Raw genomic sequence first — 27,222 nt, 5'->3', positions numbered from 1 at the left:
CACCCATAGTTGGGAAGTGAAAACACGGAGACCCAGAGGGAGACAGCAACTTGTCGAGAGCCACACGGCTAGTTAGCAGCTCCAGTGGACAAGAACACCGACCAGAAACTGTTCCTGGCCGTTGAAGAAGACAGAGGTTCTCAACAGAGGCTGGTAGGTGAGCAGGAAAGGGTCGGAGAGTAATTTGTGACTCTGAAAATGACTCTAAGGAAATTAAAGAGAAAACTTACAAATGGAAAGCACCAGTAAAAGTTAAGTCTCTCACCCTGACTCAACACCCAAAAGAAGCAAAGATGTAAACGTGGTGATGTCAATGTGCTCGTGGCAACACAGGTGTGTAGAGTAAGGTATATTCCATTTTTGTCTGTGGAAAAAGTTCTGAAAGGGGAAAACAAAATGCCTTTGTCTTTACTCTCACAAACGGGACCCTTGCATGTTTTTTGTTTTGGTTTTTTTTTTTTTTTTTTTTTTGCTCTTCAGAGGAAGAGGAGGAGGAGGAGGGAGTGTTTTTTCTTTTTAAATAAATGTTTCAAGCCGGAATAGGAACACACTATTCGTCCTGTGGGGGGATGAAGCTGAGGACCATTCCCCCCCCCCAAAAAACAGACCCGTCGTGCCTGATTTTTAACATATCCGGACGCAATCGTAGGTGACATCCCTCGCATACCCTTCGCGGGTCTGCTGAAATCCTGGTTGAATGGACTGAAAATACTGCAAGGTTTTAAAGTGGGATTTCTAGCCCATGTTTCCTCAGTGAGAAAGCACACCGTAGCCATTCCTTCGTCACTCCCCATCTCCAGTTTGCTGCGTTTTAATGTGTTCGCGATGGAACAGTACGTTCCTCTCCTATTAAGAGAAACCTCTCATAAAATGATGTACATTTTAAAAAAAATTCTTATTTATTTCTTTAGAGAGAGAGATAGAGCATGAGCGAGGGAGGGGCAGAGAGAGAGGGAGAAAGGGAATCTGATGCAGGCTCCAGGCTCCCAGCTGTCAGCACAGAGTCCGACGCGGGGCTCGAACTCGCGGACCGTGAGATCATGACCTGAGCGGAAGTCAGACGCTCAACCGACTGAGCCGCCCAGGCGCCCCTCTAGGAAAATGATTTAAAGGGGGTTTTACATCTTAGAACCCAAGCCATGAAACTACTTAGCTGTCTGCAAATAGACCCATCAGCTCTGCCCAAAGGTCATTCCAAATCCGCTGAATGTGAACACGCTCTTTGCAGAGGGCTAAAGATAGAGATGTTAAATTACTCTTACCTAGAGGTGGGATTGCTGGACCATATGGCAGTTCTGTTTTTTAATTTCTTTGTTTTTCAGCTTATTTATTTATTTTGAGAGAGAGAGAAAGAGAGAGAGAGAGAGAGAGAGAGAGAGAGAGAGAGAGAGAATCCCAAGCAGGCTCTGTGCTATCGGCACAGAGCCCAAAGTGGGGCTGTGAGATCATGACCTGAGCCGAAACCAAGAGTAGGATGCTTCACCGACTGAGCCAGCCAGGCGGCCCTATTTTTAATGTCTTGGGGAATCTCCATACTGTTTTCCATGAGCTATCTAAAGTAATCAAATCCATAAAAGCAGAGTAGGATGGGGGCTGCTAGGGTCTGGGGGGGGGCGGGGGCAGGAGGAAATGGGGGGGTTGCCGTTCGGCGGGGATAAAGTTTCAGTTATGCAAGATGAAAACGTTTTGGAGATCTGCTCTAACAGCATTGTGCTTATGGTGAATAATACTGTCTTGTACTTAAAGTTTTGTTAGGAAGGCACGTCTCAAGTTATGTGTTGTTTTTTGTTGTTTTTTTTAAAAAAACAGAAATTGCTTGAACCGGTCAATAAAACAATGAAACCCATTCGAAGGTACTTTGGCGGCGTTCGCGTTTTGAGAATTTGGCTCAGGTTAGTTCGAAGGATTCAGAAAGAAATCTGAAGTCACGCCCACACAAGGAGACATTTGTTTAGTCCCGTTTATTTAATGTCAAAGGCCATAGCTCTTGTTGCTCTGAAGTGTTCTAGATGGTTCTCCGAGAGGTGTGCTTTTCTGCCGTGAGGTCACAGGTGGAGCTATTTCTACACTGGCGCTGTAACTAGAAGTCAACACTGGGGACACCCAGCAGAAATCAGAGAAACCGGACCCAGTCAGCCAGAGACCAAACTGATTCTCCCCACCCTGCTTCCGCCCCGTTGCCGGGACCAAGTTATGCCAGAGTTTAGTCTGTAGGCTGCCCATCACCTGTGGGCCATTTACACAAGGGATGAACAATCTGTGTGTCCCCCGCTTCCCTTTCAGCATGAGAGGTTAGTGACTTTATCTTTCCATCTCTCGTACGTGCCTAGATACAAATGGCTCAGTGGCTAACAAGGCATTCAAATTTCTCACTGATGTTTCCTTATTCAATAAAATAGTCATAGCAATATATTTTCCCCCATGGGACTTAATAAAGCTCTTTTTATTTTGAATGGGGAGAAAAGGAAACACCATCAAACATTTTTATTCTTTGCTGAAATGGTCCTGAGGCAGGAGGAAGGGGATAATTGGAAGGAAGGGAGGGAGGACAGGTGGGCGGGGATAAGTAGAAGGAAGGAAGGAGGAAGGAAGGGCGGGAGAGAGGGAGGGAGGCAGGGAGGGAGGAGGGAAGGGCTGTTCACCAGCAAATGTGTTTCCAGGAAGTTGATGGTTGCCTGTACTTTGGCATTAGAGGGGTTTTTTGTTTTGTTTTGTTTTTTTAAACCATTGAGCCCATCTCATCATTTTCCTACCACATTTTCCCTACAAATTTGTTTGATGCAGGAAAGCACCATCAGGCTCACATCCATCCTTTTCTCTAAAAGTCTCCAGTTCTGCGTCGGAAAGAAGTACATCGGACATGGCCTGAGAAGAATCCTTTGTGTTTGTTCACCTCCCCCAACAAGGAATCTTCCATTGGTTACATTTTTAAAATTATTCTAACGGGGATCAGGAAAAGTGCTGGGAATTCTGCTCTCCACTGGCATTCGGGATAGCAATCTACCGCCTCTCTGCGGTCATCCATGAAGGACCAACTTGTTCCTCTTCGAATTCACTGATCCCAGTTACCGCCAGGAGATGAGCCTCCAGTCCTGGGGCGGGGGCGGGCAGAAGGCCTGGGCATGGCTCCCAGCTCTGCCGAGTGACCCAAGAAAAGGTAGGATTGCGCTGAGGCACAAGGAAAGTGTATGAAAGAGCTTCGGAAATGCGAACCATACCACCGAGACCTAGAATACACCTGTTGGGTGAGAGAGGAGGCCTACAGGATAGATTTCTAAGAAGCAGCAGCTAGCCCAAGAGGTCTACCCTTTCCCACACTGATTTTCCTCTTCAAGGCACGTGAGACGGTGCAATGCAATATGAAAAGTCTGGACCCAGTTTTGAGAGGCCTGTATTGGCATATAGCTGTAACAATGTATAAATACGCACATGCGCGCGCGCGCACACACACAGGCCATGTTGGTGCACGGCGGGGTGTGAGCTCCTGGGTCAGACTGGCAGAATTTGAATCCAGGCTTTGCCGCTTCCTTCCTGTGCCTCAACCTCCTCATTGCAAAGTGTGGATAATGCTGTCACATACCTTACAGGGCTGTTGAGAGGTTAACTGCGTTACTATGGGAAGTACTTAGCACAGGGTCTGGCCCAGGGTAAGCTGGGGGAGGCCAGAAAGACTCCCCGCAGCCGTGGTGAAGCCAGCCGGGGGGGCCCCCTGGCCGGGGTGGCCTCTCTGGGACTTACTTACCAAGGACTTTTTATAAACTGGAGGAGTTTGGACGAGGGGGACCGTAAGGCCCTCCCCGGCTGTTAAAATGCCAGCAATTTGGCTGTAGTTGGGAATCTCTTACGCCAACGTGCAAGTTCATGCCCTTGGGCACTTTGCCGGCTCCTTGCGTCCTTTCTCAGAAGGTAAATCGTCCCTCCTTGGGCCCTCCCTCTGCACTCCTGCACCTGCAGAGCCGCTCCCCTCCGGCAGGGCTGAGCCCTGCAGGAGCAGGGACCCCCTCGGGGGCCGTGACCGCGGGGGCGGTGGCGGCGAGGACTGGGCGCCGCCCAGCCGGGGAAGGGGCGCCCCCCCGGGAGGACGCGGCGGGGACGCGCAGGGCTGCGGCTTCCAGCGCACTCCAAGGGGGCTGCAGCAGGCAGCGGCTCAGGAGTGCAGAGCTCAGCATGTTTCTGCAACTGTTTTGACGATGCTTTTGAGTGTTCCCATCACTACCGAGATGCTGCCGGTCTCCTCACGACCACAATCTATTAGCTCCAGTAGCTTTTCAGCGACTCGGCCTCGCCGCAGCTTCCTGCTTACCCTGCGCGCGTGGGGCGCTGCCAGGCCCCCGGCGGGGACCACGCGGTTAGGGGGCGATGCCACCCTCACCCCACCTCCACTGCCAAGTGGCCTGACTCCCGAGAGGTTTTCCTTTTTAAAAAGATCATCAGAAGCTCCTGCCAACAGTTTCTAACGGTGCACGATACGCTTTCCGCGCAGACCCCCTTAAGAAAGCAGAGCTTTAGAACTCTTAGTGACAGCAAGGGCATTACAGTCCGGCTACCTAGATCTCGAAGGGCCAGAGGCATGTGAACTTCAAAAAAGGGGGCGGGTGGGGGGCTGGGGGGGTGGCTTCATCTTCTGCGAGCAATTAGGTCTTGTTTATAAGGCCCGATTCCGCCCTCTTACTGGCTTTGTTTGTGGTTCTTTGGCGAACAATTGCAATCCTGTGTGTGAGTGTGTGTGTGTGTGTGTGTGTGTGCCTAGCACACAAGCTGGAAAGGGGGGGAGGGAAGATCTTCTGAAAGATACATTTTAGGTAGTGTTTTGGGTATGAACTGGGATGAATTTGAAAGAGAAAGCTCTCGAATGGAAAGCGTGAGTTCCCTGAAGAGGGGGAGTACGACGAATTTTCTTTAGAAGAAAACTCGGCTGCGTTTCCCACGGGGGGAGCAATCGAAGAGACCCCCCCCCCAACAGCAGGCAGGGGAAGTCTGAACGTTTGAGGGGCTGCTCGCCTGGCTTCCTCACCTGTTGGAGGGGGTCGGGAAGAGGACAGCCTCGCTCATCATTTTTGTGTCTGTCAGTTGAAACTACAAAGACAACCAAAAGGAGGTCTTATCCGTTCTTTGTTAAGCTTCAGTTGGGAACAGCAGGTAGAAAGCTGCACTTTGGTTTTACTTTTTCACCACGGGGAGCTATAAATAGATGGGTGTGTGTGCGGCTTTCTGGCTAAGTTACCTACACTTGCCTCGTGGCTCACAATCCAGGCCGTTCTGACTCCCACATGAGCATCTCAAGTCACAGCCCCCGCAGGGACATTTTCCACAACACGCGTGGGACCAGAAGAAATGGCGAGCGTGCGTTTTGTTGTTATTTTAGTTTTAGCGTTGCGTTCTCGACTATCCTGCCCACGCTGCCGGCTCTGGATACAAGGCCCCCACCTCAATGCCTTGAAGAGACAGCATTTATCGAAGGAAGAAAACATCGCCCTCCGGGGTGTTCGTTCTGCCTGTGTCCAAAAATACACCCAACTTTATGTTTTGAAACTGTTCATTAGTGTTCTTCCGGCCGATTTGACAGGATGGCTGGCGTTTATCTATCAGACTGCATCTTCTCCAAACTCCCTTTATTACACACACACACACACACACACACACACACACACACTTGTTAAAGAAAATTATTTTCTTGTAGTGGGTGGCAGTCTGGGTATCAAGGGTCATAGAAGTTTGTGTTCATTTCTAGCTAAGCCTTTAACCCGCTGTGGGGGTGTATGTAGCCCCCCTGAATTGGGTTGTAATCCAGCTCTCAGGGTACTGGGCACTTGGGCCGCTAGGAACCATACCAGGTCCTTGGCTTTTTTTACACATTAGAAGGAAGACAGATCTGTGGTCCGTACTTTCCTCCAATTTGTCCAAATGTGAGCAAAATGGATAAACAAAGAAGATGCACCCTCATCCACACACACACACACACACACACACACCCTTTTTTCCCCTTATCTTTTTTCCTGGTTCCACCAAATCTACCTAAAAATGAAATACCAATTGTTCTGACTGTCCTATCAGGTTCTCCTCTCCTCCCTTCTCCACCCCCCCAATATGTCTCCAGTTTAATGAATATTTACATGCTCAAAGCTGAAATATATGAGCCAATCCATGCTCTCCTCTAATAATGAGATTCTGGAACCATCTGGCCAGCCGACATGTTGGCCATATGTGTTGAACCTAATGCTTGAGTCTATGTTTCGAGTCCATTATCAGTTCGTACGGCTGCTCAGAGCCTGACACTACTGTGGTCACAATGGTTTGCAGGTTTGAGCGCCAAGAGCCAGGGGCACGCCTCTCAAGTCCACGACCACACGTGTCGCTACCCATGGCTATTGTCTTGGAGAGGTGTTAGTTGATGGCCACGGAAAGACAGGGAGAGAGGAATCAGGGGCTAGAAACCATTATTCCCTCTCATTTGCTTGCTTTTTGGATAAATAAGACAAAAGTAAGAGAAATTCCTAGAGTATATTAAGTAAGTGCTCAAGATGTGGTAGCTTTTAAAATATTTTTTTAGGGGCGCCTGGGTGGCTCAGTCGGTTAAGCGTCCAACTTCAGCCCAGGTCACCATCTCGTGGTCCGTGAGTTCGAGCCCCGCGTCGGGCTCTGGGCTGATGGCTCAGAGCCTGGAGCCTGCTTCTGATTCTGTGTCTCCCTCTCTCTCTGCCCCTCCCCCATTCATGCTTTGTCTCTCTCTGTCTCAAAAATAAATAAAACGTTAAAAAAATAAAATAAAATAAAATATTTTTTTAAGTTTATTTATCCTAAGAGACAGAGAAAAAGCAAGGGAGGGAAGGGGAGAGAGAGAGAGGGAAAGAGAGAGAATCCCAAGCAGGCTAGGTAGCTTCAGAGCAGAGCCCTATGCTGGGCTCAGACTCATGAACCGTGATATCATGACCTGAGCCAAAATATGGAGTCGGATGCTTAGCCGTCTGAGTCATCCAAGTGCCCCAAGACGTGGTAGCTTTTATTGTCCTAACGTCTTCAACTTGCCCAGACTTCAGTAGTCTGGGTGGGGGCGGGGGGCAATCAGATTCCCAAAGAAAACTATGTCATCTTCTCCTTTGCAGGGCTATTGATGGAAAATAACCTGAAAGATATGGTCCCACGAAGCTCACATTTCCAGACAAAAGCCTCTCCACGGTTTGTTCTACTTTACCTAGGCTCGAAGACAATTATTGAACCGATTCCCACATAGAACTCTCTAGAAGGAAATGAAGCTAGAAATAACTCCTCGGCCGTCTAAAGGTTTCTTTACAGGGATCACATTTGGGAACTTTGCCTGACAACTGCCCCAGAAACTTGAAGATGTTGAAAAATTAACCATTCTTCCACAATCACTCTCTTTTCCTCCCTCTTGCCTGGTTTGACCCATTATTTGACATTCCCTTAACGCATCCCGTATGCAGACGTCTTGACAATTAATTAACTAACCTTCACAAAACTCCTCCGAGGTAGATGGATGAAAAGCACTGAGGCTTTATCTCCACTTTTCAGGAAACTAAAAACAGAAAGGTTATGACTTACCCAAAAGTCACACAGCAAGCTCACGAGCGGGCTGGAATGGGGACCGACGAATTCTGTCTCCAGCCAAACCACGGTAACTCTCGTCCTGAGGGAATATTCCTGACTCACCACAAAACCCAACATAGTTGCCTAGACCAGGCTCAACTGAGCCTGTGATACCTTCTAGAGGAAGTGGTAGCCTTGGACCAGCTTGGCCAGGAAAAATAGAATTCAATTCAGCTTAACAGGCAGAGAATAAGGATAAGGAAGATGGTCCATAAAAGATCTCTCCTTCATGGAGCCAAGCTGTCAAGCTGTCAACTTAACCTGGCATTGCGGGGACAATGAACACAGAAATATGCTCAACTAGGAAAATGTGAGGTTCCTAGTACTGTCAGAGGAAAACAAAGCCTTCTATAAACAAAGGCCGAGGTGTCTGGGGGCCATTCGAGTCAAGTTTACAGTCAGCTTTCGAAGTTCAAACTCTTGCGGTATTTTTGGCAACAGCTTACGGCATTGTAGAAGGCCTCGCTCAGGCCACCGAGTCACAACGTGACTCCGTGTGATGATGTATGGCTTCCTGCCCTTTTGTATTTTGAATTCCATTCTCCGTCTCCTTCCACGCTGTTCCCAAATTGTGCTAACTCCTGCACTCCTTACCTGACGCCACAGGACAGGACCGTTCAAAGGGCCTTTGCGGACAATACAGTTGCCATAGAAAGTAATTGGTCTGAGGAAACAACGACGGACAGATTATTGCTTAATACAATCTGGAAAGATCCCTGTTCCCTAAGAGGATGTATTGTTCAGTTATGTATGGTTTGTGAATCTGCTTAGCCGCAAGAAGGCAATGTCACTGGCAGGCTAATTACGCTACTCTTCTGACACATAAATGTCCTCCCAAACGGAGAGCCAAATACGAGCATACGATCTACCCTCTCAACACAAACACGATGCGGAACTGCCCCGGCGTGATAGCCACTTGTTATCCTGCAGCGTTGGGAACCGGGCTTTAGGTCGCCTTTAAAAATTTGGAGGTGGGTTCTTCGTTTTTTGGGGGTTTTTTTTGTTCTCCCGTCATGTAACACCTGCAATGCCCACGGAGTCCCACCGCAGCGTGCGTCTGTCCAGCGCTCGAAGAGAAGGCATGTTTTTGTGTTTTTTTACTGTGAGGGCCGGTAGGATGTAGCAGCATCAAATAGAGGAGCCCAGGGCACAAATGGGGGGAGAAGGCTCTGAACCTACCAAGAAGAAGCAGAATCGTTCCAGCTACCAGCAACAGCCACAGACCAAACGCTGCTAGGCAGGTGTAGTTCAGTCGATGCAAAGGGAAAAAGCCTCCTCAACATTAAAATCTTCTCTTCGGAAAAGGTCCGATCAAAAACAAAATTTTAAGCCCACATACTTTTTTTTTGTACATTACCATGATTGTGAAACTTCTGAGCTTTTCAAAAGGCTTGGTTAGGATGTCAAAACAGTCGTGGGGGCGCCTGAGGGGCTCAGCCCGTTAAGCGTCCCAACACTGGATTGCTGCTCAGGTCACGAGGCCATCGTTTGTGAGATCGAGCCCCGCGTGGGCTCTGTGCTCACAGTGCGGTGCCCGCTTGGGATTCTCTCTCTCTCTCTCTCTCTCTCTCTCTCTCTCTCTCTCCCCTCACCTCTCTCTCTCTGCGCCTACCCCCTCGGGTGTGAGCATGCTCGCTCTCTCGCTCTCTCTCTCAAAATAAATAAATAAATAAACATAAAAAAAGCCCAGTTGTAACTTCCCAGGTCAAAAACAGTGAGTTTCGTATGCTTGGTGCCATTTTTCTCAAGGTAAGACCCTCCTGGAAAATGACGCAGGTTCAGGACCAGAAAGTGAGGCCCAAGTAGCCAGGGGCCCCTACAAGCGTGGCTAACCGGGATGTGCAGACTTCACTCTCTCTGTGGCATGGGGTGGGGTGGGGGCTGCCTTCGCCGCCTTTGTGGTCATTTGGAACGGAAGCCACAAGGCACTGCCTTTGGCAAGACTGGAAGTTAGTGGGGATGGACTGAGGACTCTGGGCTTGTAAACAAGTTTGTGGTGGCTGTATACACGACAATATGAAGAGAGCTGCACAAGACTTCATAATAAATCATCCTAATCATACACTTGATGACTTTTATAGGATGACGGCGTTTTATATACGACACAGCATCCTTTGGTGACATTGCCCTTAATCACTTCCTCTTCAGTGTATTTATTATGTAATCTTGAGATGAAGTGAGCGATTACATTTCCAATTATTTTTTCTGGCCTCCATTATATTTTTATTTTACACGATCACAACCTCTACTTGCACCTGGGTGCTGTTCGCTTCAACCTTCGGGCCCTTGACATTCCCTGTGCCTATCCCAAAGACGACCTTAAAGGTGGGGAAACTCCGGTGTGACTTTGTTTGTTTCATTGCTTTTTAAATTACACCTAAGTGCAAAACTGCTTTCATACACCAGGCATCGTCTGTTGTTTCCCCCCCCCCATCACAATAGCACCCCCTTTCAGCTCCACACCACAGGCTCCCTCCTGAATATGGAAAAATGGGGGACACCTGAGCGGTGTCTGTTTCCTCTGGTGCCTCTCCTCTCCCCTCTCCCTCCTCTCTCTCGCTAAGGCATTGGGTTCTCATCTAGCAGTTTCTGATTCTCGTTTTTCAAGATTGGCACCAATAGAAAAAGAGCTTATGAACAGGAGGCGAGATTCTTATCCGACATGGGTCTCCTCTAAGGGGTGGGGTAGGGTGGGGGTGGGTAGGGAGGATAAAGTGAAACACAGGGGAGGCAAGAAGATTCGGGAAAGGATGCACAGGTGAATCACTGAGCCTTGTTCAATCCTAAGGCATATTTAAGACCGGACAACAACAGCAGTTAAATCAGACTTATAAAAAAGTAGGCTATATGTTCTTTGCCCACAGGGCTCCCCTTTGGTGGTCCCTTTTAGAACTGTCTACACTTGGGGATGAGTCGGGCACCCCCTGAAACCACACTTCTAGCTTTTCAGCAGTCAGGACCGATTCCAGCCATACTTTGTTCTATGTACCTCAAATCATGGAAACTTGCCCTGTAGGCACCTGGGTACCCAGGACCCATCCCTTTCCTGACTGGCCCTTAGGACCCACGTGGCTTTCTGCTCCTTCCCTGACAAGAGTGCTTGGAATCCCTCACCTCCCAAAAAGTGGCTTAAGCTTCCTTTTTGTAGTCTAGGAATAGTTGAGGGCGGCCGGGGGTGGGGTGGCGGGGACAGGTGGAAAGTGAATGAAGGTCAAGAAGTGGGTCAGGGAGAAAGAATCTAGTTCACCAATAAAACCTGACAGGGTAGAAGAACGTTTTTTAAAGCATATGGAAATGATGCCATTCAAACTTTTGTTTCCAGCTAGAAATAGACCGCTACCTTTGTGAGGTTCTAAACAGGTCAGTGTTTTTAGTAGACATTTCTAATACTCCCTTTCCTGGTTACAGCGAAAAGGCGTTATGATTTTGTGGAAGAGGCATATCTAGCCATATTTAGAGGGCCTGTGGATCCCACTTTTAACAAGATGCATACAATTAGAGGTTTCTCCGATCTAGATTGGAAAGGGTTTGCAATGTCGCCACGCACCCTTCAGGGCGTTTCTCGGAGGGTTCACAAATTTCTTCGGCCCGTGTTGTTTATTTTTAATCGATCTGACACTTCCTCCCAAATCAATAAAATATGGTCAAAGAGCCACATCCACCTCAACTATGCAAAAGTTTTAGGCTGATTCAGAGGGTAGAACACTCAAGTTTGCGAGGAGGTATTGAAGTCATAGGACACCCCTCCGATGGGAGATGGGAAACTTTATAGTTTCTCTCATTCTAGGATGCCTTACAATTTTCATAAATGCTCATAAATTTAAAAAAATCAAATTCGAGCTGGAAATATGTAGGGGGGAGGTGTGAAAGGTAAGGTATTTTTGAAGGCATATATAAAAGAAGGCTAATTTAAATGAAGGATTCAAGACTTACTCAATTTGAAAATAATACAATGTGTTTCGTCAGAAGAGCTTGATTTGACTTCTGCCTAAGAGTGATGGGGCCATGACTCACTCATTTTTCCTGTTCAAAGTATCACCCTCGAGGCAGCGAAGAAAAGCAGGATTCTTTTATGAGGACAGAAATGATGGTAGAAAGGAGCAAATCAAACAGATTTCTTTTAGTCGGTGAGATGGTAGGTGCCAACGAATTATTCTGGGCCCCACGGTCAAATGAATGGTATTTCTTTTGTTTTTTTTTTTTCTTAAAGGCCGTCTCTGCATTTTCTTTTGCTTTTTAGTTTTTTCAAATGTATTTATTTTGGGGGCCACCTGAGTGGCTCAGTCGGTTAAGCACCCGACTTCAGCTCAGGTCGTGATCTCGCGGTGCACGAGTTCGAGCCCCACGTAGGGCTCTGTGCTGACAACGCGGAGCCTGGATCCTACTTCCGATTCTGTCTCCCTCTCTCTCTCTCTCTGCCCCTCCCCCACTCATGCTCTGTCTCTCAAAAATGAATAAAGGTTAAAAAAAAAGATTTCTTTAATTTATTTGTTTTTCTATTAATATTTTTTTTTAAGTAAGCCCTACACCCAATGTGGGGCTTGAACCGACAACCCTGAGATCAAGAGTCACATGCTGTACGGACTGAGCCACCCAGGCGTCCCTGGTGTTTCTTTTAGTAACCAATAAACCAATTTCCCGTGTGTGTATACACAAATACACATAACACGCATTCTGAGTGCTTGTCTGTCATCTGTTATCTTTACATCAGTACTTTATGTACATGCGTATTTCAAAACATTGATATAAACTGTCCCCAAAGAGCCCTTGAACATTAAAAAAAAAAATCAAAAAAATGAAACAGTTGCTTAAGATTTCATTAGGATACAAAGCCTGTAAATGACATTGAGGATTTTGAAAACAGCTCCTTACCAAATAGTATGCAAGGTATTCTTACTTGCGACGTTGTGGTGAATGAAATAACCATACAGTTAGCAAAGCATATATCGCTCGTAAATCGCTCGTAAGGAAAGAATTCGCTACTCGTTACCAGAAAGAGCTGTTGCAAGGTAGACACCTAGGAATAGTTTCCTGTACTCTGCTACCCCCCCGAGGAGTTAACATTTTAAACCGGGATGAGGATTCAAGGACAGCTTGGTGCTTGTTTTGTGTACGTACATACGTATCCAACATCCTGATGGGTGTATTCTCACCTCGCACCTTATTCAGCAGACCCTTCTTCATGTGAAAACTGTGTTTGGGGCGCCTGGTGGCTCAGTCAGTTAAGCATTGAACTGTGGGTCAAGACACATCACGGCGGCCTTTTCTGTCCCCCATATTAGCTGGCCCCCTAAAGCAATAAAGCCTGGGGCGAAACACGGAAACCACATCAGTCCCTCTGGCCGTCACACAAAATCACTGTGCGGGGAGGAGAGTGGGAAAATCAAAAGAAGCGAAAACTAAAAATCGGTTTTTGGGGTGTTGTTTGAACACCAATGAGCTGGCCCTGCTGCATACACGGAAGTTAACACTGGAGAATCACCCGCAAGAGCTCCCGAAGAATCTTCACGCGGGGCCCCGTTTTGGTCTCTCATCAAGTCGGGGAGAGGACACCTTCTAAGCCGGCATTTTACCTTCTCGGTATCAGTTAGCCTTCATCTGCGCATCTGCGTGCGTTCAGGTTACATGACTTCTACTCTCTTTATCTTAAAGCCCTGGTTTTATTGTCCTTGTTGACCCAATGCCAAAATGTAAACTTATCCCCATCAGAACTGGTGCCAAGTGTACAAACATAACTTTTTACAAGCTCAAAAAAAAAAAAATGTTTTTTTCCTATGTAATCCAGCAGGAAAGCGATAGCTTCTCACCGTCCGTCCATTGCGGGTCTCCTTCCTAGACAGCCTGTTAGCCGACTTTCCCATCTAGATGGCTCCTTGGCAGAGACCGTAAATCATACCCCTGTCTCCCTCCCAGTGGACAGACTCACTGACCACGTGGACGGTTTATGGCTTCAGAATGTGAGCAGCACCTGCAAAACGGCCCCAGACCAGCTTATCATGGGAACTGCTGCTCAGAGGAGGCAAAACACCACCAGAATGGGAATCTGTCTGTTTTTCTTTCACTGGGGGCATCTCAAGTTGGGAGGCAAATACAGCCAGCCTGCTTCCTTCCTTCCACCCGCAAGGTATTGTGAGCAAACAATGAAAATGCAGCTCCCTATTCATGCTCGAGTTTTGCCATTGTGCGTCCCTCGGCGTGTTGGGGCTGCCCGGCACCACGGAAGTCCAAGATCTAATGTGTGTCTGGACACGGAGCGGCCCTGGTTACCCGGTGGCATTTAGACACTGGGGACAGAGCGACGTCCGTTTGTCAGTCTGTCGAGGGACGTTTCGCTGGTCTTTTTCAAGCGATCCTCCTTTATGTGGTGAAGCAAATCTCTCTCTACCCACGTGCTTCACCGTTCGCTCAGGAAATACCCTGGCTCTCTCTTCACGCTGGGTGCCCTTGGCCTTCTTCAAGCACCGCCTGCCAACGAAGGTATGACATTCTTCCCTGCAGAAAAGTCCATCAGGGAGCATATATATGTATTTGTTGGAACTTTTAGACACACAGAAAGGAGTTCGATAAATGGATTTAATGCTTACTCAAAATTTAAGAATCCATTAGGAAGTTCAGTTTTACTATGTCAGTGCGATACATTTCAGACCGTAATCATACCCTTTCCAAATCCCATTTAAAGTAAACCATTTATTTTTTCTACTTTTCCCACAAGTGCCTTAATGTAGAATTTGGATACCTTTCAGAAGAGACCTGTGAGGTAATGCATTTGAGAGACATAACAATATTTATAAAGTTTGGAAAAATCTTTTGCTTAAGCGAATGGGGGAAATAATCCTCAGCTTTGGCAGAATGGGTAATAATATTGATACTAAATTTGGTTGTTTCCTACGACTTTCATAACAGATGTGGGGAGTGAGTTCTCCTTATTATTATTCTTTGGTGGTTTATAAGGCAAGACTGGAATTTTAAGGGTTCATGGCACATTATTATAGTGCAAAAAAACCCAGTCATATTGTTCTCATTTTTCTAATGTTGCCTTTTTTTTTCCTTTGGTAATACAGCATAAATTTTCATGCAATAGACGAATGAAAAATGCCTCATATTCGTCCTTTTTTTTCTAGCGTGTAACTTTTACACTCACGGGGGAAGAAAAAACAGCTCGATCAGACATTCACATTTACATTTTCTGCTTATCTACTGAAAAGCTCACAGGAGGAGCCAGAAGTTTCCTCGTATCACAAATAGGCATCCAATCTCAAATGAGAGAAGGTAGGTCAGGTCTCTCTGACTCATTCAGTCTCTGGGCTGCTGTCACCGAAGGAGGAAGCCGCAGTATGAACACCTGTCCATGAGGAACCAGACTCGAGATAGTCAGCTCATTTCACACAGACCATTGTCCAGCCATCAGATGGTAATTACTTTTAGTCCCCATCAGCCTGGCCTGGATTCCAGCCAATGGGTTGTGGGTGGAAGGGTCTGTATCACGTTTCCATTCGTCTGAGCCATCCAGTCTCTTTCTTGCTTGTTTTCAATTACATTGACATGGTGGCTTTGGCACATAGTAAGTAAATAGCAACGTATTCAAAAAGAAAGGTCTGAAAGCCAATATCTGAAAGATACTCTGGAGGTTTCAGGGAGTACAATGAAACTGGCACAGAAATTCTGGCATTCTGACCCAAAGTCATAAAATACAATTAATTAAGTTAATTGTGAACGTGTAGAATATTTCACGAAAGCCAAACGCAGCACATGAACGCCTAGAAAGCGGTGGAAATGTTGCTGGATTTCCTACGAAATAAATAATTAGTAAATGAACTAAAACATTGAAAAGAGGGGTCAGAAAAGAGGGGAAGGGACGTGTTGGGAGAAGATTTACTTTCATTCTTAGTTTTCAAACACCTACCTGGACAGAAGAAAATCCCAGGACGGTCTTAATATTCTAAGACCTTCCAGCATTCACTGAAAGATGATTTGCCTCAGGGTCCTTCTCTTGGACACACATCCCCTCGTTCTTTCTGCTCCACACCCCGAAATTTCCATGCCGAGACTAACATTGATAGCTGTGCACCCTCTTGTCATATAGAAGGAGTGACCAAATTTAAAATAAAGGAACTACTGTTTTATTACGTGACCCTTGTGTTCAAGTCAACATCCTTGCCCAGTTAGACCTCCTGGTCATTAACGGTCTCTTCCCCCACCTTGAACTCAGCCCTTTCGAGCTTTTTTCATTCCCTGCTGGTTAACCTTCACCCAGCTCCCATTTCTTTTTGCCTTCCCCTCTTTCAATGCACAGCAAATGTAAAGCACTGCATTTCAAAATACCAAACGCACGATAGCGTTATTTGCCTTTGCCTCGTTTTATCTCCCGCAAAGCGTTTGCTCTGGGACGTGAAGAATCGTTTCCTGCCTTTGTAAAAGCTTTTGAGAAAGTTAATTAAATATTTCAGCGAAAGTTTATGAAAAGCTAACATGTAGGTGTTCTACTGGACACCAACCACCCAAAGACATTTACGGTATCATCTGTATTCTCAAGGAGGTTAAAGTCCAAGAACCAAAAAGAGATACCTACGGTAAATAAGTAAAATATCCTTAAATGCCATGCGTGTTTTCGTGGCATTCTAAGCAGGATGGAGTAGAGGCATAGAGGAGGGGTAAGTGATTCTCACAGAGATATTAGAAAACCATTTCAAAATGGCTGAAATGGATCTTGAAGGTTGAGTAGGGATCGCCAAGCAGAGTCGAAGAGTGGGTGAAGACCAGAGATACGGAGTTACGCTGTGGTTCCTGGTGGAGGTTTGGAAGGAAAGAGGCCATGACAGAGGTAAAACTAGGGAATTGTGAAGGGTCTGCCCGCTGTGTTCCACCAAGAGATCTAGACTTCTTCCAGTCCTCGACAGAGAGTCCGTAAAGGGTTTTAAGTTGGGGAGCAAGTGTGATCGGATCACTGTTTGTAAACGATCTCACACCAGAACTGGCTGGAGGATGGCACTGGTGGAGACCGTCGCGGGGTAGATGATGCACGATGAGAGTCTGAAATAAAGCTACGGCGATGGAGCTGGAGAGGACCGGAGAAGAGAGGCGGGAAAGAACTACAATTTTGGATTTGGTCACCGATGGGATGCCAGCAGGTAAAAGCAATGCGTATGCAAATAAACGGTGTGGTACCTGTCCGGTGGCGTCCCTTTAAAGCCGAGGCAGAAATGCCACTGACGGTGACAGTCAGTGTTGCCGCACAAGAGGAATGAAGAACGTGGGAAGTCGGAGAACTTGCGTGTGGATCCCGTCTCTTCCGTTTTCTAGCTTGGCTCCTTTGAGTAAATTATCTTGGCTCTTTGAGCCTCAGGGTTCTTGTGTGCAGAAGGAGGAAGTAACAAAATATATTTTACAAAATTACCTGACACCTCATAGGCAGTCACTGACTATGACCCAGACTCAAATGTCTTTTGAAAGAAGGTCCAAGAACACTGCGTGGTAACTGCAAGGCGTCCGGCTGAGCCACAGGGCGCTAGGAAAGAGCAGAAGCGACCGGTCGGCCAAGTTGAGAAGCGGCAAGGGCAGAAAATGAGCGACTATTTAGAGCTCATGCACCATGCAGTTCGAAACATAAGCACCAAAGTCTCTCCACTCTTTGGTTAGAACCACAAACCAAGGGAAAATCCTCGCATGGGCGTAGGGTGGAAACACCAGCTGGGAACTACACCAGGCTCTTCGGTCCCACCTGCGTTAAAGCGCCACACTCGGGGCGCCTGGGTGGCTCAGGCGGTGAAGCATCCGACTTCGGCTCAGGTCACGATCTTGCAGTTGGTGAGTTCGAGCCCCGTGTCGGGCTCTGTGCTGACAGCTCAGAGCCTGGAGCCTGCTTCGGATTCTGTGTCTCCCTCTGTCTCTGCCCCTCCCCTATTCATGCTCTGTCTCTAAATAATAAATAAACATTAAAAAAATTTTTTTTTAAAAAGTGCCACACTCAGTGGTAATTTCGCACATGAGCCCTGTGCTTGCTAAGGACGTGGTGCATAGAACATGACAAACTCTAATTTAGTCAACCCATGTGATTTTAAAAACAAAGATCCTTTGTTAATACAGAATGATCACTGTGCATTCATGGTGTGTAGACACAGACACAAGACAGTGATTTGAAGACGATATTGCTTGGGGTGCCAGGGTGCTCAGCTGGTTGAGCGGCTGAGCGTCCGACTTCGGCTCAGGTCATGATCTCACCATTCCCGAGTTCAAGCCCCACGTCAGGCTCTGTGCTGACAGCTCAGAGCTTGGAGCTGCTTTGAATTCTGTGTCTTCCTCTCTCTCTGCCTCTCCCCCACTCGTGCTCTGTCTCTCAAAAATAAATAAACATTAAAAAAAATAAAATAAAATAAAGAAGATACTGCTTGTCTGCTTTCACTTGAATATTTATGCATAAACAGCTTTCATGATACGTATCAGTGAAAGTAATGCAAATTGACCAACCATGAAGGTGAAAATATAAAAGCATTAGCTCTTATCATCTACTTATTAGGGATCAATGAAATGGTTGGTCTCCATAAGGCTGCGGTTTATTCCCCAGCCTCAGCTAATAATCAATCAACAAACATGTGTTGAATTCACTGGAAGCAAAATGCTGTGTCATTGAGGATACAGTGATGGGCGAGATGTACTTATGGCCCACGTGGAGCCTTGGATGTAAAATGTAAGACAGCCACCCAAGAAGTGATAATTACTTGAGCCAAAGGTAATATATGCTAAGCACCAAATGACGATGCCAGCCAGAAGTGCTATGGAAATTCAGGAGAGAAAGAGGCATCCAGGGGTCAGGGCAACCAGAAAGCTTTGTCAAGTGTTTAAAGTGGACCATGAAGAATGGTGAGCAGCTTTTATATATTTGAGGAGAAGAAAGAAAAAATAATACGTCTGTGGCATCTACTATAATCCTATAATCCCACTCTACTCTAGACAACTATTTATACAAACGAACGAACGGGAAACAAAAAACCTTTCAGGTAAGAAAATAGAAAACGTGAAGACAACATCACAGGAAGCTGGACTTCTTTCTTCATCACAAGTGATAGTCAAGATTTTTGAGTGCTTCCCATACACTAGGCACTCTGCTAACTGCTTTATCTGAATTGCTTTACCCAACCCTCGTGCTAATTTAGAATCGCTTTCAGAGATGAGCGAAACCAAGGGTTAGAGTTACACAGCGAGACGGTGGGGAGACCAGGCAGAACTTCCCACCGCTTGGCTCTGCTATCTTGCCCTAACAAAATGAATTTACGGAGCTCTTTTAAGACACATTGCGAACAACAACGTGGTCATTCGTGCACCAATTTACTGACCATCTCTAATCTACCAGACACGTGCCAGATACAGGAGATATAAAGACATAGAAACAAGTCATCGTGCTTATAGTCCAATGGTGAAGACAGGAAAATAAACAGATTTTTAGAGATACAGAGAGAGAAGTCCCTAACACAGGATGCTGTGGAAGGAGTTCTTCCTTTAGGGTGGGGAAAAGTGTCAGAGAATCCTATCTAGAAGAAGAGACCCAAGAGATTAATTTTAAAGGAGAAAGAAGGGTTCACCAGGCATACATATGAGAAAAAAAATCTTTGGAACAGGGAACAGCATGTACAAGGAAAGAGAGTGGAGAGAAAGCTGATGCTTTTGAGGGAAATAACTCCGTTACTCAAATGGCCGAGCTTCCCTGAGCAACCTCAATTCAATGCCACAAAAGCACATCATTCAAACCACTGCTTCTCGGACTCTGGCTTCATAGCAAAGGTCTGTAATCCAGATAAAAAGTATTAATTTTACATCAATTTTGTATCAAATCTTCAAAATCTGGTGTGGTTTCTATATTTACCGCACATCCCAGTTGGGACTAGCCAGTTTTCAAGTGCTCAATAGCCACAGGGGGCTGATGGCCTCCATACTGACAGCACAAGTCAAGATGATTCTTTTTTTTTTTTTTTTAACAATTTACTTATTTTTGAGACAGAGAGAGACAGAGCACGAGGGGGGAAGGGGCAGAGAGAAGGAGACACAGAATCCGAAGCAGGCTCCGGGCTCCGAGCTGTCAGCACAGAGCCCAACGCGGGGCTGGAACCCATGAACCGTGAGATCATGACCTGAGCCGAAGTCGGATGCTCAACCGACTGAGCCACCCAGGCGCCCCAAGATCATTCATTCATTACATACATAGGCATGATCTCATGTCTTAGCTCCACAGTTACATTGAAAGCTGCTTGAGAATTGGGTCTTTACCCTTCGTATCTCTTGGTAGCGGAGTGCTGCTAACATAGTAAAGAAATGATCAATAAATATTTATCAAATCGGTTGTTAGTTGGAATTCATACGTAGAGCATAAGCAGGGTCTCAATTAGACCCTGGGGAACATGTTTCCCACCCTTGATGTGACTCTTTCAATACCAGTGAAGAACATTATTGTACTTGTTAAACTGATGATATGATATGATATGATAGCTAAAATATATGTATATGTATTAATCTAATTTTTGTCCCAGTTGTTTTATTTAATTAAAGAAACTTTTACGATGACAACGTACACGCAGCTTAATCGAGTCTGGGCTATTGCTGCTGTTGCACTGTTATTGGTGGAGGTGGGAGTTGTGTTACTGCACTCACAAAAAGAATTTCCCAGTGTTATTTCAGGACAAATAACAGATCAACAGAACTACAAGAATAAATAGACAACTCCCAATCATTTTAAGAGAGTTTTACAAACCTTTATCGGGAGCTCGCAGAAAAAGCAGACCAAAATAAAACTCAGTATGAATATAGAAGATTTGAATAAAATAATTTACAGATGTGATCCAATAGTCCTGCAGAGGCCACTGTATCCCATAACCACAAAATATACCTCCTTTTCAAGCATATATAGAATTTTAACAAAAACTGACTGTAGCTGAACTATAAAGCAAATCTCAGTGGATTTCAATAGATTGAATTATGTAGATTACATTTTCTGATTATAATGTAGTTAGGCTAGAAAAAAATCTAAATGTGAATTGAAAATGCATGTTAATTGGAAATTAAGAAATATACTCTCCCAAAACTCATAGTTTAAAAAGAAATCACAATCGAAATTAGAAAATACTCTGTTGGTAATACTATATATAATTATGTCTAATGTAAATTTATAAATTTTTGGAAAGGCTGAAAAATCAATGATCAAGCATCTATCAAAAAGTTAGAATAGTAGAAGCAAGTAAAATTCAAAGAACATAAAAATCAAACAATACAGGTAACAGAAGAATGTTATAACATTTCTTTATGAATAATGAAATGGAAACAATCATATCATAGAAAGAGGCGCCCAGGTGCTCAGTCAGTTAAGCGTCTGACTCTTGATTTTGGCTCAGGTCATGATCCCAGGGTTGTGGGATCGAGCCCCACATCAGGCTCCATGCTAAAGGTGGAGTTTGCTTGGAATTCTCTCTCTGTCTCTGTCTCTCTCTTTCTCTCTCCCTCTGCCTCTCTCCCCCACTCGTGTGTGTTGTCTCTCTATGTATGAAACAATAAAAACTTTAAAAGAAAAGAAAGGATCAGCAAAGCCAAAGCTTACTCCTCTGAAAAAACTAATAAATTCTAGCAAAAGTGATCAAAAAAAGAAAGGGAGAGAGAGAGAGAGAGAGAGAGAGAGAGAAAGTCACAAAAATATATCATAAATTTAAAAGAGAACCCATAACACATTCTGCAGACATTACAAGGAGAAGAAGATATTGCAAACAACTTTATGCCAATAAAATTTAAAATCTAGGTGAAATAAATTCCTAGAGAAATACAACTTACCAAAACTGACGAAAAAGAAACAGAAAATGTGACTAGTCCCATAACAGGGAAAGAGTCTATAGTTTAAAGAAATCCCGGGCCCAGTTAGTGCCACTTGAAAGGGAGAAATATTGCCAATCTACTTAAACACTGCATGAAAATAGAAAAAGCTGGGAATGAAGGCTGCTGCAGCCACTCTGGAAAACAGTATGGAGGTTCCTCAAAAAAACTAAAAATAGCACTACCCTACGACCCAGCGTGTACACTACTAGGGATTTATCCACGGATACAGATGTGCTGTTTAGAAGGGACACATGCACTCCCATGTTTATAGCAGCACTATCGACAATCGCCAAAGTATGGAAAGAGCCCAAATGGCCATCGATGGGTGACTGGATAAAGAAGATGTGGTATATATATAAAATGGAGTATTACTTGGCAATCAAAAAGAAGGAAATCTTGCCATTTGCAACTACGTGGATGGAACTGGAGGGTATTATGCTAAGTGAAATTAGTCAGTAAGAAAAAGACAAAAATCATATGGCTTCACTCCTATGAGGACTTTAAGAGACAAAACAGATGAACATAAGGGAAGGGAAACAAAAATAATATAAAAACAGGGAGGGGGACAAAACAGAAGAGACTCATAAACATGGAGAACAAGCTGAGGGTTACTGGAGGGGTTGTGGGAGTGGGGATGGGCTAAATGGGTCAGAGGCAGTAAGGAATCTACTCCTGAAATCATTGCTGCACCAGATGCTAATTAATTTGGATGTAAATTTTAAAAAAGAAAAAAGAAAATTAAAAAAAAAAAGAAAATAGAAAAAGTAACATTCTCCAACTCTTTCTGTGAGCATAACATGACATTGGACATCGCAAGAAGGAAAATCGAAGGCCAATCTACTCGTGGCCAAGATATAAAAATCTCAAAGAGAAGATTAGCAAAGAAAATCTAGAGCTATTTTGAAAAAATTATACTTCACGAACAAGTAGGGTTGTTTTAAGAGTGGAACACTGGGGGCGCCTGGGTGGCGCAGTCAGTTAAACGTCCGACTTCAGCCAGGTCACGATCTCGCGGTCTGTGAGTTCGAGCCCCGCGTCAGGCTCTGGGCTGATGGCTCGGAGCCTGGAGCCTGTTTCCGATTCTGTGTCTCCCTCTCTCTCTGCCCCTCCCCCGTTCATGCTCTGTCTCTCTCTGTCCCAAAAATAAATAAAAACGTTGAAAAAGAAGAATGGAACACTGGCTTAATGTTCAAAAAGTGGACCATGGTTAATTCTTCACATTTACAGAAAAAAAAAAGGAGATGTTTCATAAAAGCCAATATCCTTTTGTAGTTAAAAATTCTTAGTCAAATAGGAACAAAGGGAAGCTTTCTCAAACTGATAAAACATTTCTACAAAAAAAAAATATGGATGATCACACCCAAGATAGAAGTGCCCATACGACTAATTTTATCACATCTTGCAATGTATATTTTCACCATGGCAATAGGGCAAGGAAAATAAATAAAAACATGATTATCAGAAAGAGAAACATAAAGTTGCCATTGTTTACAAATATTGAGATTTGGTGTGTAGAAAATAGAAAACAATCTGCCGATAAGTTATTAGAATTATTAATTTAACAAGATCACTCCATAAAAGATCAACACACAAAATGATTGTATTTCTTTATGCCAAGACAATTTGGAAATTTAAAAAGTTTTCAAAATATGTTATTTATAATGTGACAAAAAATATCTAGAAATAAATCCAATACACATATATATGTACATGTGCGTGTGTACATATGTTTATACATGCATATATATGCAAAGACATCATTGAAAACACTTTCTTTTAATGTTTATTTATTTTTCAGGGAGAAAGAGAGACAAAAAGACAGTCTGAGCAGGGGAGGGGCAGAGAGAGGGAGACACAGAATCGGAAGCCAACTCCAGGCTCCAAGCCGTCAGCCCAGAGCCTGACGCGGGGCTCGAATCCACAAACCGTGAGACCATCACCTGAGCCAAAGTCGGATGCTTAAGTGACTGAGCCACCCAGGGGCCCTGAAAAAACTTTTAAAGGCTTAACATAATGGATGAAGAGAATACAGTCAAGAATTGGAAGACTCATTGTTGTAACAACGTTATTTCTCCTCAAATTCATGAACCTATGGATGCTAAGTAAAAGCAATAAAAAAAATCCCTCCAGGGTGTTTCATGACCTTTATAATGTGATTTATAAATGTATATAAAAATGCAGAAAAGCTAAAACAGTTTGAAGCACCCTTGAATTTTTCATTTCTCCTTTCTGTTCCATTCATCTCTTTCCATTCGCTTTGGAAATTTTCCTCCTGTTCCATGTGAAATAAAGGGCTCTACTCGATATGCAAGAATCGTCCCAACTGGTATCCTAAGCTTCAATTGGGGGGCCCGCCAAAAAAAATAAGCTCTAAGAGATTGAGCCTCTGACCTGTACTTTCCAAATGAGTGGCTCTCCAGTGGAGGGCTCCCACGCACACTTTCCGTGGCACTTGTGGCGCGAGTCGGAGTCTAAGAAAGCCGTTGCCCTCCGAAAAACCAGTCTCCCCTCTTCTACCTGTTCCTGGATCTTCAGGTGCGGGAGACGTCAAGGCAGAGCCAGCTTGATTTGTAGCCCTTCATAGGCATTATGGTAGCAGTAATACCACCCCCAAGGACTGAAGGACACAAAAAAGGGAAAGCAGAACAGGTCCATAGAACAGAGTGAGATGCAACCCACTGCAGACCTTAGCCACAGTCTGTTCCGGCCACCCACACCAGAAGAGAAAGAATTGGTGTCTACTTCATGCTTTACCAGTAGTTTCTGGTTGCTGCGAGATGAGCTGTATCTGAACAGATCCAAACCTTATAGGGCAGATGACTTTTCCCCCGGCTATTCATATCACAACTCTTTATTATGCCCAGACGTGGCACTTCTAATTATTTTGTTTCTGGTTTTTTTTTTTTCTAGTTTGAGGCTTTCCGTCAACTAATAATATTGTCACCCTCACCCCAAAGGAACACAGGGCCAAGACAGTTGACCCCAAACCCTGTCTGTTCTCACCTTCCCCCACACTGGCATTTGTAAGCTAACCCTTGTAAGTCAGCCAGTAAGAACCTGAAGACTTTCTTCAAAAAAGCAGAAGTGAGGAGAGGAATTTGGGTTAAGTTTTCGTGGCAATTTGTGGCTAGGGCTGGGGACTCCTCCTTGGCTGCCCTCAGATACATTATGCTTCTCCTTGGCGATGTAGGCAGTGATAGGAGGGGCCATGGATTTCTGGTAAAGGGAAAGCATGGGACTGGCAATTACCAGCAGGGGTGATAGATATTTGGGGGAAATTCTAATTCAGTTCAGTATTATTTTGAATCTGTACACCTTTCATGGACTGCCAAGCTGAGCAATGCCTAAGCCATCACAAAACGAACGCTATATCCCCAGCATAGGACACCAGCGCCTTCAGGCTGTCTGATGTAAGGCGGGCCCTGTTCGTAGAGCTCTTTGAAGAAGTCACATGGCACAGTTTGAAAGACTCCGTAACAGTCCTTCAAACATTTCCCTAGTGACAATAAGAGGATTTCGAAGGTGAGTAAACTGCCTACTGCATAATTATGTCCAAGAAAGAGAGCTTCTTTTTCCGCCATTTACAACTACACAGTGGAATTCAGCCTTTCTGATTACTGACTGTGCCCACACTATTAGCTGTTCCAAAAAAAGAAGCATCTTTCTTGGGGCACCCAGGTGGCTCGGTCAGTTGAGCGTCCAACTTCGGCTCAAGCCATGATCTCACAGTTTGTGGGTTTGAGCCCCGCATCGGGCTCTGTGCTGACAGCTCAGAGCAGGGAGCCTGCTCCCGGATTCTGTGTCTCCCTCTCTCTCTGCCCCTCCCCCGCTCGTGTTCGGTCTCTCTCTGTCTCTCAACAATAAACATTAAAATTTTTTTTAAAAAATGAAAACATTTCTCTTAAAAGAATGTTATATAGTCATGCCTACTGTAGCCCTTTAATTTTACACATGCAGACGCCAAAAAAGTTCTTTGCATTCTACTTGTTCGTGGTTTTATTATCCTCATCGATCAATTTAAGTGGTTGATTAGCAAACTCCACTTCAGTTTGGAAAATGTAGACTCATTTTTAATGTTAACAAGGGGAGGAGGAAACATATACACTTGAAACAAAAAAAGTGTTTGAGGCTTGAGTGGTTAGCAACCACAGTTCACGACTTTTCTCAATCTACACCAGCTTACAATTAATATTCTCTGACAAAAGAAGGCAACGGGGACTATATTTTCATACAGTGATGTGGCAATTTATGAAGCAGGTTGACTGTGAAGTTTCTTCAACCAGTCACGTCTTTCCCTATCAAAATGTTGGATACCTTTTGGGTTGGTAGTCAGCAAACACATTTTCAAGAGCTGAGGAAATTGCCTACTTTTCTTGTTAAAGAAGTGGGGCAAAATTGCCAAGCGACGTAACTAGGAAGTTGAGCGGAGAAGGGTGTCGTGCTTTTCGACTTTGTAATGCACAGAAGAGTCAAGATCAAATCCTGGCCTGGGGAGACCAGAAAACAGTCTAAACCGGCCACGGCTCGACATCGAAAGCCAAAGCAGAGAGCACCTTAGTTTTAAAGAAGTCTCCTAAATTGCCTGAAACCCCTTTTTTCCTGCCTCAGAAGATTAAGCGTTGTGTCAGTTCCTATCAGAAAGTAGGGTCTCTGCTTCTAAGAAGTCAGGTTATTTCAAGCCCGCTGTCGTTGCTTTGCTGTTTGTCCAACCCTGAAAACAAACTTCTCTCTAAGAATTATCTGATAAGAATCCTTGTACTCCCGTTATTTTTTGCAGACTATTTCATCATTTTATTGAAGTCCTTACTGCATTGACTACCTTCACATAGACCCAACGGCACCATGAGGAACCTGCTAAATGCTTTATAGGCCACTTGAAGCAGTGAAATTTCTCCCTCAGATTGAGTTATTGGTGAAATAAAAAGTTCAAATCCATCCTTTGCTTCCTTGAATAAAATATCCCAAGTCTTTGGATATAAAATAGAATAAAATTAATGCATTATTCAAGGGCTGTTTTTCAGTTTCTAGATTAACCTGACCCTTTGCGACTTTTTGGGTTTTGGTTTTACTGTTGTTTACTTTAAAAAATATATATCTTATTTTGGTTGTTTTAAGAATCCTTTAAAAATGGACAAAAGCTGGGGGCCTGGGTGGTTGGTTGAGCATTCAACTCTTGATTTCGGCTCAGGTCACCATGGCAGGATGGTGGGATTGAGCCCAGCATCAGTCTCTGCATGAGCGTGGTACCTGCTTAGGATTCTCTCTCTCTCTCTCTCTCTCTCTCTCTCTCTCTCTCTCTCCCTCTGTCCCTGTTACCCTCTCTCTCTCTCTAAAAAAAATTTTAAAAATGGACACAAACTCTAACTTGAAATTATCTGACTTCCCTCCAGAACAACAAATTCAGGAGTATCCGAAAAGAGCAATGCCTAGAATACAGGCATTAATATGATTGCACTAAAATGGCCAAAGTCCACTGTGCTTCTCAGAGAAACTCTACCATGTTGACTGGTTGACGTAACTAAACTTGACCAACACAAGAACCGTTACCGATCACATTCACCACTGTGGCCTGAACGCCTAACTTAGCTCAGTACTTGACACACGGTAGAGTCACACATTCAACTAAGGACAAATTTTACAGTGGGTTCCTAATAATAATCAGGGGCAGGGGCAAAGGTAACACATAACTGACCCCAAACCCAAGTTCTCTGAAATTCTTTGGTCGTACAGTAAGGATAATTCCATCTTAGGACGGGCATGAGGCTGGGT

This window comes from Acinonyx jubatus, chromosome B4, assembly GCF_027475565.1.
Source record: "Acinonyx jubatus isolate Ajub_Pintada_27869175 chromosome B4, VMU_Ajub_asm_v1.0, whole genome shotgun sequence".
Classification (NCBI taxonomy): Eukaryota; Metazoa; Chordata; class Mammalia; order Carnivora; family Felidae; genus Acinonyx; species Acinonyx jubatus.
The sequence above is the reverse complement of the archived record's forward strand: the minus strand, read 5'-3'. Positions refer to the sequence as shown.